Source organism: Lepisma saccharinum, chromosome 6, assembly GCF_977018435.1.
Source record: "Lepisma saccharinum chromosome 6, izLepSacc3.1, whole genome shotgun sequence".
Classification (NCBI taxonomy): domain Eukaryota; kingdom Metazoa; phylum Arthropoda; class Insecta; order Zygentoma; family Lepismatidae; genus Lepisma; species Lepisma saccharinum.
The window spans coordinates 36,634,192-36,650,710 of record NC_139234.1 but is presented as its reverse complement, the minus strand read 5'-3'; the positions used below and the strand labels follow the sequence as shown (position 1 = coordinate 36,650,710).

At 37.8% G+C, this 16,519-nt stretch overlaps 1 protein-coding gene across 5 annotated transcripts in view; it reads left to right on the top strand.

Moving 5' to 3' along the window:
* Diap1 (Death-associated inhibitor of apoptosis 1) overlaps positions 1-16,519 on the top strand; it is an 88,928-nt gene that overhangs the window by 39,389 nt on the left and 33,020 nt on the right. For 2 of the 5 annotated variants that reach the window (XM_083123779.1, XM_083123775.1), the window contains exon 1: positions 12,675-12,744. The exons of 1 other annotated variant lie outside the window; for it this stretch is intronic. The gene's annotated coding sequence lies outside the window, so the exon portion shown is untranslated. Of the gene's footprint in view, positions 1-2,197; positions 2,315-12,674; positions 12,745-13,294; positions 13,773-16,519 lie in introns of those variants that run through there. 2 more of the 5 variants (XM_083123778.1, XM_083123777.1) reach the window with 2 other exon arrangements.

Below are 16,519 nucleotides of genomic sequence, written 5' to 3'. Positions count from 1 at the left end.
TCTTTAAATCATTTCTTCATGTCTTTGAATCATACGCAATGGTTGCGCGCGCATTTCCTCCAAAGACACACACACACACACGTGTTAGGTTAGCATACATCAAAAAACAACGTGACAAATCCATTGACCCCCTCCCCCCACCGCTTCCGATGTCTTCAAGGTGATCAGACACGTTCTGCTGACTCAACAATAAAACCACTCGTGGCCCGCTACGACCGGATGTAACATAACACCAGCCGCATCAAATTTTTGCTGACGCGTAGGAATATAATGCTGCCATTACTACTCGTACTTATAACATGTGTTTTGAAGCGTGTACCGTGCTTACCTTATCATGCCATTATCACAACTGTTTCTTATGTAGCAGAAATATAATGTTAGGAATCCGTGGGTATGCACAATACTTGCGAAGATTCATCAAAAGGAACTTTTGTGTAAAAATTGAATTGTCTCGAATTCGGCTACGAATTGGTGATTTTCAAAAATTCCTTAACCTACTCTTGGGCCTCCCCGATGGTGCAGTGCTACCGTCGTCTCCGTAATCAAGATGTCCCGGGTTCGATCCCCGGTGGAGGCACATGGCACAGTGGTTCGGATCCCACTTTAAACTGTAGGTCCAATCCCGATTAGCCTTCCTGTGCATAAAGTGGACTTAAAACAACAAATCAATCAATCAATCAATCAAGGGGTCCCGAGTTTGATTCCCGGTGGAGGCACGTAGTGGTTCGAATCCCACATTAAACTGTAAGTCCAGTTCCGATTAGCCTTCCTGTGCATAAAGTGGACTTAAAACACCAAGTAAATCAATCAATCAATCAATTAACCTAGTCTTACAACACTAGGGAGAGGAGCAGGAGTCAGTCTCAGGAGAAGAGAAAGTGAATGAAGTTTTTAATTGACATTTCTGGTGCATGCAATTAAAGAAGAGTGTAGTTCTACAGTTTCCATTTTTGTTGGTCATAAACGAGAATCCTCCCTATTTTCTCACTTTTATCAGACATTCGTCTTGGTTTGAAACTTTTAATGAATGGTGATAAACTTACCTTCGACGCTGTTAAATTACAAGTGTTTGAGATTAGGAAGTTTTATGATTAATTAGTAATTTGACTTCGTGCAGTGTACTGGATTTAAAATGCAAATAGCTTTTCTTATCGCTTAGAATTATCTACATTTCCAGTTGGGGGGAGGGGGGGATTCCAGTACCTTCGTTCGAAGTATCAGAATATCATGTAAATTATATATTGTCTCTCCAAAGGCCAAAATTTCCAGCAGAAAGGAGGTATTACTCCTTATCCCTTACAAATTCCACCCTGATTCTTTTCACTGCATACAGTATAAATGTATTTTTGTACTCAGATCCAGATTTATATAGGCCCGGAGCTAAGAAGGTTATGAACCTCTCCGCCTCATGTATAGTTTTGATTATATATATTTTTACCACATTTCAAATATCTATTTTTTAAAATTCTGTGGCCCTTTTCAAAGCAATTTTCTCTCTAGTTGAGCCCCTTTTTAGTTGAAGGTCCGGGCTATCTCTCTCCAAAGCCACTACCCGCTGTTTGTAGTATATTTCACTTTCATAGTCAGAAGCACTGGGCTTTATGAAAGAGATGTAATATAAGAGAAACGAGGAATCGATCGAATTTAAAAACAAAACTGTAGCTACTATAGGCGGGACGCGTTTCCAGGTTTGAAAGAACTTTAAGGTCCAAATAAATAATAACAATGATAATAGTGTGAAACGACTCGTGAAGCAGAACGAAACTTGTGGACGAGAAAGTTAATCAACGTTTCTAGTACTCTGTTTCTCTATACTTGAATATTCACTCGGATCAACCCGTCAAGATCCCTGCAATATCAGGCAGAATATGGTATTTGTACCATTATGTATTCTTGCTCGACGATTCCAGAAAACACGAACATTTGTCAGACTTCCTGAGCCGCTGGCAAACAACGTAACTGACGACGGTCAACTGAAATTCTCATTCTCACCTTCGCAGACGACACAAGCCAGAATTCTTTGAATATTAGATTCATTGATATTTCCACTTACAAATGTTTCACTTCCTGATGCTTGCACAAGTTGCAAACTTGTTACTACGAGTTCTCAGAATTTTTTTTTTTTTTTTGTAACCAGATAATTTCACTTTTATCAAGAGTTACTGATAAGATATCCTTTCTCCTGTGCTCCGTGTACCTATTCGCACCAAGTTATTTTCTCTCTCTCTCTCTGTAATATTGCCTACTTTACCTAATAATACACGTTCCGAAGAGAGTTTAGTGTTTAAAGCTGTGATTTCCAATTTCGAATTTGGTAAGTAAATCAATTTGAAGTGCTCTTTCTACTCTTAACAGTTCGTGGTTTCTCGTACGATCTAGTAAGCCAGCGTATTGCCAACGTATCATAATATATTCCCACTCGTTACTACACATATCGTCATGAGGAATCTGAATATTCAGTATCTTATAATTTTGTAAACCTCTTATATTTCTCCCTTTGGATGTTTTTCTCCAAAATTCTCGTTTGTGAAAAGAAAACGAGAAACAAGCCGCGCTAGCATTAAAATGATAAAAGTTTTTAATTCTTACCTTTTTATAAACTAAAAAACTAGACTGATTGGGGCAAAGTGCCTCGGTGGTGCGTAAAGAACCAAAATAACTTTTGTTCTACCTAAGATATCTTGATCTCCTATTTCTCGGCCGCTTGCAGGCAGCAATATTGACTATTTATCCCTTCGTCGCAAGATTATTGACAAAGAATTTTACAGTTGGCGGACTGAATTTTTTCATGAATCCACCAACACCCCTTTATTGTAAACAGCAGCAAACAGTGCAATGCGGGTCTATACACAAGAACAATTCACAAAGTATTAATTTCGTTGTTAAAATATTAAATCATCAAACACACTCGCAGTTTATAATTTCAGAGTTTGTGGTATTTTCCGCTTCATAAACATAAAAAATGGTGAAATTCGGGAGCAACATTAAAAATCACATCGAGGATAAAATTTGTTATATCATGCCTTAGTATGCACTAACAAGATGTGTTTAGCTAGTGTATAATTTCATCCACTAAAGTACACGAGCATTGACGACGCCAGAGAGGGGACAGGCGCCCCCGCCCGTCCGCCCCCCCCCCCAACTGAAGTTAATTAAATATCGAATATTAAGAAAGTTCATGTATAAGAGTATGATGATTTTCACCTTTTCTAAGTGTTGTATCCTGCATGATATTACTTTTCCTACTTATAATAGCAACTTGACTAACAAATATTCATTTGTTTTAGTATAGCCTATATATATATATATATATATATATATATATATATATATGTGTGTGTGTGTGTGTGTGTGTGTGTGTGACTTTCGTTCAAGATTCTAGCGCCGACTTGGACATAGGAGATTTCTAATTCATTTATGTCTTGTAATCGTCGCGATTAACCTAAGTTTTGTCTTGTAATCGTCGCGATTAACCTAAGTTTTAACCAGTTTTTCAGAACTGGAAAAAAGTGTTGAATGTGGATGGTTTTAAAACATCACGAACATTCTGAGGACCAATTATTCTAATCGTGGGTCGTTAGTGACAACGCTAATTAGTAAAAGACATTCAAAGGTGATTCAAGATTTGGTTGGTTGGTTGATTTGGTGTTTTAAGTCCACTTTATGCACAGTAAGGCTGATGGGGACTGGACCTACAGTTTAAAGTGCCTCCACCAGGTATCCAACCCGGGACCAAAGGTGATCCAAGAAAACAGACACTACATGTCAGTTGTTGTGGATGCATCGCGGTTTGTTACTATTCAGGGACTTATTGTCAAGATGATGAGTCTGAGGCAAACCTTAACAAAGGGAATTTCTTCGATACTCTTGAAGTTAATTTCAAAATGAGGTGATATTATTCGGAAATGTATTGAACTTGAACCTTAAAATTCAAATTACACATAAAATTCGATTTAAAACAAATTAATCTGCGTCATGTCCACACTTATTTTCAGCAAAATAAGCCAGGAAGTGGAAGAGGCCAAAGTATTCGCACTGATCTCCGATGAAACAAAAGACATTGCGAGAAAGTAACAGGACAGATATTTGTATTGCGCGCAGGTAAAAGAACGCTTTTTAGGATTTGCCACTCCTCAATCATTAATGCTGGTTCGCTCTTTTCGTCATACATACATATCCGTCGTCGCCTTGTAATTCAGCGGTCCCGGGTTCGATACCCGGTGGAGGCACATTGTGGTTCGGATCCCACTTTAAACTGTAGGTCCAGTCACAAATAGCCTTACTGTGCATAAAGTGGACTTAAAACACCAAATCAACCAACCAAATCGTACGTATCAAAATCGAAGAACTTCTATACAAGAACTCCATAGGTGTATGTAATTGTGTAGCACAAATATACGTTGGAGTGGTAGAGTAAGAGGTGCATCAGGGTCAGAATATGTCCTGAATTGTAACTAACCTTTTTAAGATTTTTATTCCTGTCTGTGACAACATTTGCCTGAAAGGTGGAACGCAGATTTTGCCCAAAACTCTTCAGCGTTACGAAGATGGAACGAAAGTACTCCACTTAATGGATTTCATCGAAATCCTAGGAAAGTATAAATTGGCATTTCACAAGGTTCACACTCTAGTCGTATTCTCTGTAACAATTCCAGTTTCCAATGCAGCGTGTTAAATACCCTTTTCGTCTTTGAAACCTTTGAAAAGGCTTGCTCAAAAGAAGATGCTGGATGCCAACTGCCTCATTTGTCTGTCCTTGCTATTGAGAAGAAATGCCAAGTCCTGGACGTACCGAAGGTGGGCAATGTGTTGTCCAATGCACCTACAGCAGACTTCTCCTACAGGAGAATTGCACTTCATTTCACTTTCATTTCACTTTCGTTGTTTCTAATACTTAAGGAGATTAATTTCTTCAAACGTCATGTTTATTTTGCAAGAAAATTAAACTTTTCGAAACATTTTTTTTCGTCATTTTTTATCTTATAACTTGAATATTTATATCAGTAGTGTTTCATCTCTAGAAAGACGATGAATTATAAATGTCTTCCAATGCTGAAATAGGCCAGTAGAAACAAGGCAAGTTGCGACAGTTCCCACGAATAAAAAAATGAATTAATGCCTTATTAAAGCGAATCGTATAGAGATAAACTCGTAATCGAGAAGTAAAATTAAGCAGTAAACGTCCACTCTAAATAAAGGACAAACATAAAACACCATACATAAATATAATAACAATTATTATTATTACTTGTATACGTATGTGTGTGTGTGTGTGTGTATATATATATATATATATATATATATATATATATATATATATATATATATATATGTGTGTGTGTGTTTTCGGGCGTTCTAATGTGACTGCCTCCAACAATATTTTTTTTATTTTTTGTCCCCCGCCCCCACGCCAGCCACTTTGCCCTGGTGCCGTCACTGTACACGGTTAACTTCATAGCAACAATCTACATTTCTACGAATTCATCACCTACACCAGTGGTTCCCAAAGTGTGCGCCGCGGCGCCCTGGGGCGCCATGGCTGGCTTAAGTGGCGCCGCGAAATGTTCCAATATTTTAACTGAAATGATAAGATTGTTTCAAATATGTGCTTATTTAGTACTTTTTACACATCAAATGTTTATGAATTTTAAATATGTATTTATTTCTTAAGGCAAGCAACCTACATACTGACTTGAGCCTCGCAGAAAAATCTTGAAATACTAAGGGCTCCGTCAAATGAACAAGTTAGACAACCCCTAACCTACACGGTGAATCTGCGCATAGAACAGAGGAACAAACGCTTCCTATTTAGTTTCCTAGTTTTGTCGGTTTTTGAAGCTGGTTCCGTCAATAATCCACGAAACTTTCAAATAAGTTTTTAAATTAATACAAGAGGAGAAGTCTTTTGTCTATTTCTAAGGCATTCCAAGTAAAAATATACATCCACAGTGATCCTTATCACGAAAATATAACTCGATGTCCCGACTACAGAAAATTGGGACAGGGATTAAAAAGGGACTGTCCCGAATAATCTGGAAATTACCAAAACTGCCTGGCCATCTGCAGTCGAGTCAGCTTGAATCAGCCTCATTCCCCGCCATATTTCCGGTTCTATCCATTCACCATGGTATGACGATTTTAATGAGTAATTCTATCCTAATTTCTTCCTGCAGCAAGAATATTTGCTTTTGAAAACTCCGAGTTGTTATTAAGGACACACCAAATACATGGAATATTTTACACGATTACAAATATTTAAGAGTAGCTATGCCGAGAAAGGGTGGTAATTCAAACTCCCCCGGATATTTTTTTTTTTATGGACTAGAAAAAAGCTGTTTAGGCCTTTTATTTACCGCTTTACTGACCGATCATGTGTAGTAATCGACTCATGATCTCGCCACCGATAGTTTTGGGTTCGAGACCTAGCCTGGACATGCCCCCCCCCCCCCCCTACTTATGTGCATCTCTTCATTACTTTATTCTAATTAGCATTTTGTTCGGATCGTCGCAATCAGTCTAAAAAGCAACTAAACGCTACACATTTTTTTTAAAAAAATAGATACATTGTTCTCGAAAATGCTTTGTACATCTTTCAAATTGTGAAACACGATGTACAGAATATAATATAACATAACATAACCTTGTTATTGTTAATAGCACGTATCCAAGGTGGGGATCAAGGGCCTCGAGCCCCCTTTAGGAATTTTTTCTGTTTACACTAGATACAATTAGGTTTTTGGCTTCTTGAATAATGTGATACTTTGAGAGAAATTATTATCGAGACAAGACGGAGAATGTTCTATAACCCTGTTATTGTTAATAGTACGTATCCAAGATGGGGATCAGGGGGTTTGAGCCCTCCCAAGGAATTTTTTTAGTTTACACTAGATAAAATTAGGTTTTTGTCTTCTTGAAGACTGTGACGATAATTTAAAGAGAGAAATAATTATCAAGGCAACACGGAGAATGTTCTATAACCTTGTTGTTGATAAAATTGCACGTAAACCTTTCTTGCGCTTTCGGTGTTGTCGAAGCGAACTTGGAGCATTTGTAAAGATTGGAAAGCGCGAGATGGAACATTCTTGAATAAGATAAGGAGTCGAACTATTGGCAATATTAACGAACAGTTTTATCTGCGGAACGTTCTAGAATATAATAAGGATATAAGTATGCGGCTTCAATTTGCCGGTTGATCTGTACAACAGAATCGGTTAATGAGACTTCAGAGGTAAGTGTGACAGTAGTCAGTGTCCATTGGTAGCTTTAAAAGATCTAGTGATTCGAAAATGGAAAGGACTAAATACCGTAAAGTAACGAAGTCTTCTAGTTCCAGTTCGGGTCCAAAGCTGAAGACTTTGACCATAGTGGAACTTCCGGAGCTTCAGTGTAGTGCTAGTTCAGGCGGAGGGCCGAAGAGATCGAAGGTATCTATAGTGAATATTTCAGCAGTACCGGGTATTGGATCGGTTTATTAAAAAAATAAATTAGCTGCAGAGATCAACTGAAAATCAAAGTTTTGAGTGATGATTTAGTTGTGCCCGAACCAAATTCCGTGTTTGCAGTCCGAGAATTTCATGGCATTAAAAATACTTTTGATTAAGCCTACTGGGTTCGACACACACACTTATCTACCATGAAGAGACAGCCGAAAATTTTATGGATGTCTAGAAGAGAAAGCAAGATGTTGCATATGTAGACATTTTTACGGAAATTGCCGGCCGGCTCTACCAGGACCCAAATCAGAGCTCTGACATACCGTTAAATGGCTCTACCAACTGAGCCACAGAGCCGCCCATGACTTCCACTGATTTTTCGCTAAAATGCCTACATAGTAGACATGTCTTGTGTATGTCAAATCGTAATATGTTGCCTCTATAACTAACAAGCACAGAAAATAAAGGAGAAAGAAGAAAACTGAGGGGCATTCCCACCGGTTGAGGAGACATTTTACTTCTGTAGTCAACATGAGCTGCCGCTTCGAGGTGACGATGTCAATCGCCTACTAAGGGAGATTTCAAACCATGTCGCCTGAGGATTTCACAAGTCGAACGTAGGTTTGTACAGCCCTTTGTCGATGCTGTGTGAAACGTTGCTGTTGATTAGCTCATTCCAAACGACATGTATCGCGTGTCCATTCGGTCTGAAATCTTCCTAAGTCTTGTAGATCCAAGTCACAAGGATGGAAAATGAGGGCTTTGTTAAGGATAGGTGCGAAGGCAGGTGACATCACCCCAAAGGATAATATCCAAACCTGCAGGAAGAACACACACCTTAAGTCTTTAATACAAAACGATAAAAACTTCTGGTGAGGAGATAGAGTGGCGTGTCCAGGATTTTCGGGAGGGAGAGGGGTTATGCATACTATTTTTGGGGGTCAGTCCTCATTTTGCAGTCTTTTCTCGTCTTTGACGTTCTTTTTTTTTTAAATAATACATGTTCAAATGGGCTTATGACCCCACCAACCGGGCCAACCCTCCTTTGCGCACGTCACTGGAGATAAATGAGTAAGCATTTGATCATATTGGGAGACGAAGCATTAGATGTGTTGGGAACGGAAGGGTTTTCACTGTGCATTAATTGTTTCGCGATCCAACTGTATTCGAGAAGACTTCCTTTGTTTCGTGCCGGTATATGACAAGACTGCGGAAGCTGTGACAGATAATTTTGAACACTTGCGATTGCTTAGGCCTGAGTATGAACAATTTTGTGGGTTTCGGGTTTTATAGAAGGAATGGACACACGCATACTCAGATGGTTCCAGGTCCTCCCTGGTTCGATACCCGTGGAGGCACACAGTAGCAGTGGCGAAGCGTAGAGTTGCTAGCAGGGTAGGCACAAAAGTGCGATAATTTCCAATAGTTGCCGGAATCTGTAAAAAATAAAGGGGGGGGGGGGGTATGTCATGTCGTGGAGAGTGGTTCAATGTCTCTCCAGGCCGATTCTTTACTTGTCAGTGGGGGACATTTTCAAAAGCGTTGTTACCGGCCATCAGTACGATAATTATGTCTGTTAGACGTTATCCCTTCCCGCCCACCAGATGTTATCGATCTAGATTTTTGTTCATTTCATTGTTTTTTGTTTGAATTTTCTCAACCCCTGAGTGATTTATGCACACACCTCCAGAAAGAACTAGCAATCATGAGACATCTCGAAAATCCAACAAATAGTGGTCGAGCCCTGTCGAGTCCTTCATCACTTTTTTTTCAAATTTATTTATTTTGCAATTGAGGTGAAAAGGGGAAGAAGACCCCTATAATTTTCGGGTCAATATGACGTTTGTGCCGTGAGCAGACGACAGAATAGCGCACTTTCAGCGACTGCCAGTTTGGTACGAACTACTGTTGGCAATTTAGTTTTTTGGAGCAAGACTTCCTCGCACCGAGGAAAACACCATTGTTATCTGTTGTCTAACGAAAGGAATGGTTGTAGTTAATTCCAGTCTTGGCTTTCCAGATAAATTAATTTCTGACACCTGTATGTGCAAGTAAATATACGTAATTTAAATTTTTAATATTTTCGTCTCATTAGTTCTGTTCTGTTAATCGTGACGATGAGAATGTATGGAGAATGAATTAAAGATCAAGAAACATTGACATACCCACAATCATGCACCTAGCTTCGTAACGTGTTAGTGTTAACGGAAGCGTTAATGAAAAACAAAGCTAAGGTGACCTCTCTCATTCAGTGTGAATACTTCGCATTGTAGTATGTTCTGCCCCTCGTGTGAGTAGACACCTTTACGTGATAATAGGATACATAGGATCCTTGTTCGGGACCCTTCTATGATGGCAACACGACAAGTTACTATGCAACATATAAACAGGTTATAGCCTATATAATGAATGTAGTAGTTGCTTGAGAGAATAGAATCCCAATTTTTAAGCGCGATTTAGCTCTTTTCTGCCAATCCAATTTGACAACACTGGCCTGTTCCGCCAGACTTGAACCGGAATAATCCCATAGCACTCTTTGTCCTAAACACCAAAAAAAGTCTTCCCTTGCATTGTACTCTCAAAGTCCCTCTCCTCTTGTTATCTCTTCAGGGTAAACGAAACCATGACGAAACGGCCTACCTCTTCGCTTGTGTCGGCTGCATAAAAAAATGTCTGCTTGTAATATCTATTCCAAGACAGTGTTAACGCATTAAATAACGTTTCAAATTGTTCATATTTTGCTGTCACTTGCCACTGCTACTTGCAAAGGAAAATAGAGTTGAAAACATTTTAGAAATTATTGTTATAAGAAGGAAACATGAAAGAACAAAAGTGGGTCTTACCTTACCGATAATTACATCTTCACTCAATTAAGAACTCGATTGTTCTTGCATTTCAGTCCAGCACTTTTTTTGCTACCACGCTAACTGAAGGTCAGATATGAGAAGTAAAAAGAATAAACAAATAAATAAAAATTCATTCTCAGCAGTGGTCTCAGCATCTTGAGACTCATTCTGATCCAAATTTAAACTGTAGGTCCAGTTCAGATTAGCCTATCATGAGCATAAAGTGGACTTCTCGAGCCTGTTACTACACGTGGTGATAAAAATACAGAACGAATGAGTCTTGAATATTATTAGGCATAATAATATATCCAAAGCATGGCAGTTGGGAAGGGCGATCGTCCCTAATAGCCCCCCACCCCCCGTGGATCCGCGCCTGTCGTGAGACGGTTACTAAATGCTCTGGGTCGCCGAGATGGCATATGAGACAAACACAACGCATTTTTCTCGTCCTTAAAAGAAATCCCATCTCGACACGCTCTTGTTTCTATAATCAAATCTTCAGAATAAAATAAAATGTGGAATGGCTCATTAATGTCGTCGCGAAGTGTTGAATAGATATGTTGCGAAACGTAAACAAGCTTACCCCAGACACTTCACCCATGCGAATAGTGGACTCTCCTCATTGCATTCTGCTCACATGACTCAACGTGGTCGTTTCAGTGGTGCAAACTGAAAATATATATTGCAATGTAAGATAAAAAATAATAATAATAATAAATAAAAATTGGAGCAAGAGAGAGTTTAGCGCAGCAGGGGAAAGAGGAAAGACTAAGGGGCGGTGGGCGAGGGTTGGCTCTAGCCCACCATAGAATAGCCTCAGCGCACCCGTCTGGCCACTCAAATAAAATTAATAGATAACTCAAAGTAACAAGCTAGTAAATAATTATAGTATAAAGCACAAAAGCGGCCTTAACAATTGACTAACATAACTCATTTTCACTTCAAAATTGAAGAACGTTTATATATTCTCCATTAGGTGGGTTTCCTTTCATTAACGTGCGAAAAATGATCACGTGCGCAAAAATTATCAAATTAAACTTGTAACACACGTAAAAACAATGAGTAAACCTACAAAAATAGGAAATATTTATTGAATAAATTTGTTCAAAATGGATATTCCAGAATTATTTTTAGTATTCCGGCAACTCTGACTAAATGAGATTTGTTAAATTATTTTTTTTAAAAAAATTTAATCAGTTAAATATATTTTTTTCCATTATTACGTTCACAAGCTTCGTATGTCTTGTAAAAGCATAGAGTAGCTTTTGTTTAACCGATGAATGCTTATTTCGATTTATTTTTATAATATTCTTTTTCTTCTTTCTAAATACAGAAAATGTATATTTAAAAAGTAAAGTTTAACACTAATATGTAATGCAAGATATTTTTAATAATTGCCTTATAAGTATGAAATTGAGACATGAACAAGAATGTTCCAGTACAGCACAATGTTCATGAACGTCGCTCCACCTTGAAAAATTCCTAGCGCCGGCCGTGGCCATGACCACCGAACCAGAGCCCACCCTAAGAAAAAATTCTGGCGACGCCACTGGAAAGACTGGTAATCCTCAACCTTGTGACAAGTCACTTTCTACATTTATTGTTTATACCCCTACTTTTTTTTTTGTAATATTGTGCAACAAATATTGTTATGATTGAATGAATAAACAAATTAAAATTTTTGGGTGCGTCGGCACTTCAGGCCATTTCGCGGGACGAGACGATTTGAATAACAGAGGAATTAACAATGGACTACGTGTAAACGATGATTGTCTAAATTTTTCGTAATGCGCATAGAAAATGTAGAATATTAAAAGACATGATGACAAGCGTGAACTTAACAACGGATGTTGAATGATTGATTTGGTGTTTAAGTCCACTTTATTCACAGTAAGGCTAATCGGGACTGGACCTATAGTTTAAAGTGGGTGGGATCCGAACCACTATGTACCTCCACCGGGTATCGAACCCGGGAACCCGTCGACGCTACCATTGCGCCATTACTTACATTACATGTGCATAAAATTGATTAAAGCTAACTTTCTGACTGACACGACCTTTATTCCACAAGCCCGCTGTTAAGTTTCATTATGTCTCTACTGCATATTCCAGTTACTTTAATATTAGAATGTCATTAAAATATATATCGGTGTGCGTGTCTTAGGTTCGAAACTAACTACCGGTACAAATAAATGTTTACACCTGAAGACACACTCTCGAAACGTAATGTTATAATAGTTTGAAACACTAGACAATGCATGAAAATCCAATTATGATTATATGCTAATACCTAACACGAACTTAAAACAAATTCTCTAGTAAAACGGGGTTGCCCCTTTTGCTCGACAGTTTGGTACAGGCTGACGGGGAATTTAAAGATCCTTAGTTGGTACCTCTGCTTGAAACAGGAAAACGCAAAGCAGCCATCTCCACAGTTGTGTGGAATTCCATTCATGTAATCTTTTGTAAGTATACATATATTTTTTAAATATTTTTAGAAAGCGCTGTGAGGAGAATTTAGCAGTTGTACAATAGATTGTATTTTGAATATAACATACATATGAACAAACAAGTATAAACATGGAACATATAAACAAGTACAAAACACTAATTGTAAATACGCCCTATAATGTTTAATGGCGAAACACTGAAGGAGATCGTAAACTTCTTAAAATGTGAAAATATTTTTAATATTTTAGAAATGTTTGAATATTACAGAGAAATATGTAATATAATTTTACGTGCAATGATGAAGTGAAAAACTTTAGAAGGTATATCTGCATTTCATTAAAAGTGAAACTGGAACGTAGTGCAAACTTCTATTATCTACTCTGATGTCTTCAAATGTCCCTAAGATTTAGCAATTTTCTTTGAATCTACTTTGTTTAAAATTTGGTCCGAATTTGCTAAAGGGAAATTTCTCTTCATATGGCAAACTGGCAACAATGTATTGGCGTCGTTGGTTTTTAAATGCGTACCCAATCACGTGATAAGGAAATGTAATTTTTACGCTGCTTTTTTGGAAATGTTCAACGCATCTGCGATAATTAACATAGTTAGAAAATTAAATGCTGTTTCTGTTAAGATATCACTTGGCATTAAGTATAAAAGAAGCATTTTCGTTGTTTTCTCAATTATTTTGTAACGTATCCACAAGGTCAGCACCGCCATTGATTCATCACGTGATTATAAAAATATGATAAAAGTACCGAACCTAACCCAGTAATGTGCAATATTTTTGCAATTACACCTAATTGTATTAATGCGTGATTAGGTTATGATTGTCGCGTTTGGGCTCTTAGCAATCAATTTTTGTGTCGATGCATCGTGTGCAAGCAGATAGTCCTGGCACCAAAAGTGACTACTTGTGACGCAATACATTGATGTGAAAGGAGGTCGAAAGCAGAAAGGATGAACCCCACATAACATGTTCTCAAAATTTTACATGTATTCCTATACGGTGTGACTGGCAGCTAGAAGGAATGGGAATCAGGTATGTCTGCTTTATTGAATTTTAGAATCCAACGGGAAATTTTGGGTGTATAAACCACCAGTGCGCGAGACAACGTTAAATATTTTGGTTTGTATTATTTTGCTGCTACCAGAATGGGAACCCATGACCTTCTGTAGAAAGTGAAGTATTTTTGTATGGTTGTTTATAGATATTACAATTTTAGAAAAAGTTTTCTGTTGTTTTTAGCTGCTTATGAATTCTTTTCTGGTTTTGGCTCTCAAGGATTGACCTTGGTGAAGTAATACGGCTCTTTTTATCCTAGCCTGAAGGCTTCAGGTCGAATAGTTATCATGTAATGAAATAAATATTTGGTACTACTTTACTGTACCGGAGACACCTATCAATGATTTATTTCGGAATTTTTTACATTGCTAGCGTACTATTCTGCATTTCGGAACATTTCTTTAGGTGAAATAATGAATTTCTAACGAAAATAATATCTATTTCGGTAAGAATTTACAATATAGAGAAAGTCTCCAATTTCGTTAATTTTCGGTATACTAACTAATTTTGGCCTCCTAATCACAAATCTGTTGTAAAAAACCAGGGGTCACGTCTGGAAATTGTACATTTTGGTGAAAAATTGTTCGTTAGCACCAAAAACCATCCACGGGTAGCCCCACAAACCATTGACGTTAGCCCCACAAACCATTGACGTTAGCCCCCAAAACCATCCATGGGTAGCCCCACGAACCATTCACACGAGGTTAGGTTAGGTTCCATTAGCACTCATTTCACCCCTAAATTCATCGAAAAAATAGGGATCGTACTAGAATTGAACATCGTAAATCATTTTCTTGTAAAATAACTGCGTGGTTGGACACAATGACAGGAGATTACATTTTTGTTCGTAAAACTACGCATATACACCTATATATAAAAAAATTCAATCGGCTTTTTTTCAAATTTTCAGACGTAACTCCCGGTTTTTTTCAACAGATTCGTGATTAGGAGGTGAAAATTAGTTATTATACCGAAAATTAACAAAATTGGAGACTTTCTCTATATTGTAAATTCGCTCCTCTATTTCTTACATTAACGAGTACTTTCTGTTGTTCCTTATTTCCAACAAACCATCCACAGGTAGCCCCAAAAACCATTGACGCTAGCCCAAAAATTCATGATAGCCCCACGAACCATCACGGGGACGAGGTATGCCTACTAGGTTAGGTTAGGCCTGTTAGGTTAGGTTCAATTAACACTCCTTTCGTTCAATTTAGCATGTACGGACAATACGAGAGCGTATTGTGCTCTCGTGCAGAAAGCAAATGGTGGCAGCAGCAATAGCATGTCGGAAATAGATTTTCGTAAAAAACCACATGCATTCGCATTAAAATGGATCAAAACTACATTCCCGAACATCAACAACGCTACAGAAAATGATTTGCGTAAGTACTTTCTCCTGTAAATTTGAAGAAATCCGTCTCCGGTATAGTAAAGTGTTACCGAATATTTTTGTCATAATTTACATCCGACGGGACAAACTCTTATTATTACAATAATTTTTTTTGCGTTCCGGAATTTTCCTGTTCAAAACTTAAGTTATTCAATGAAGTGCAAGGAAAATTCCACATGTTACTTACAGGAACGAATGGTTCACCTGTAACAAGTTAGGCAAGACTCTACTTTACGTCCTTTTCCTAAGGAATATGTGTCGTATATCGTTGGAAAGGTTATTGTATAAGGAATTCAACGATGTAAATCCCAAAGCGAGGAAAAATTACCTGGAGGAGGAAATCTATAAAAACCAATTTTGTCCGGATATGCGTAATTGAATGTACTGAGGAAATTTTTTGATGATGAAGCACATATTTAGGGGTGAAATGAGTGCTAATGGAATCTAACCTAACAGGGCTAACCTATCCTCGTAAGCCTACCTCATCCCCGTGAATGGTTCGTGGGGCTATCGTGAATGGTTCGTGGGGCTATCGTGAATGGTTCGTGTGGCTATCGTGAACAGAAAGTGTAAAAAGAAAAAGGTACTTACCCGAAGAGATGCTGGCTGTCTCTAAGCACTGTTTTGAATGATGCACTTAATTATTACTGGGGATAAACTTATTTTACACTATAAGTTTTTGGAACCTCTTCTTCATGCACCATACACATGCACAACACACCACGAACGCAAAGAAGCAATCCCACGCAGAACTCAAACGAGCAAAGCACACGCATTTACAACGCAGACACAAAAGGCAATAAGGATGTAAAGTAGTCTAGCCACAAGTTATCATGAATTCACAAAATAAATGCAATAAATGTCTCCTCACATGAACAATAGCTCAGAATCTAATTAATTTGTTCTCTCTCTTTTGAGCATTAAAAAGAAACAGTTTAAAAAAATCTATTCAGGTTAGCATATTTTATTCCCTTTGCTTACCAGTAGTTGCTTTCGTCATGACATGAATGTCAAACTCGTTCCAACAATTAATGAAAGTATATGTAATTTACGTGATTTTACTAAATTTGCAATATGCATGAATATTTACTACGTCCAGCACCTCAGATTTTTTTCTGTGTTAAAAAATGAAATATATGTATTTTACGAAAACTACTTTAAAGCATTTCCTGCTCAGCATTGGACAATTGGTAACATCACAGGCATACTAGCGATATGTCTAGATTTTTCAATGTTTAGCTACAATCGTTTTGCTATGTTGCCAAACATATTTTATTGATCTAAGACCAGGATTTGATCTAAGATCAACAAATCGTCAGTTAGCTTTATA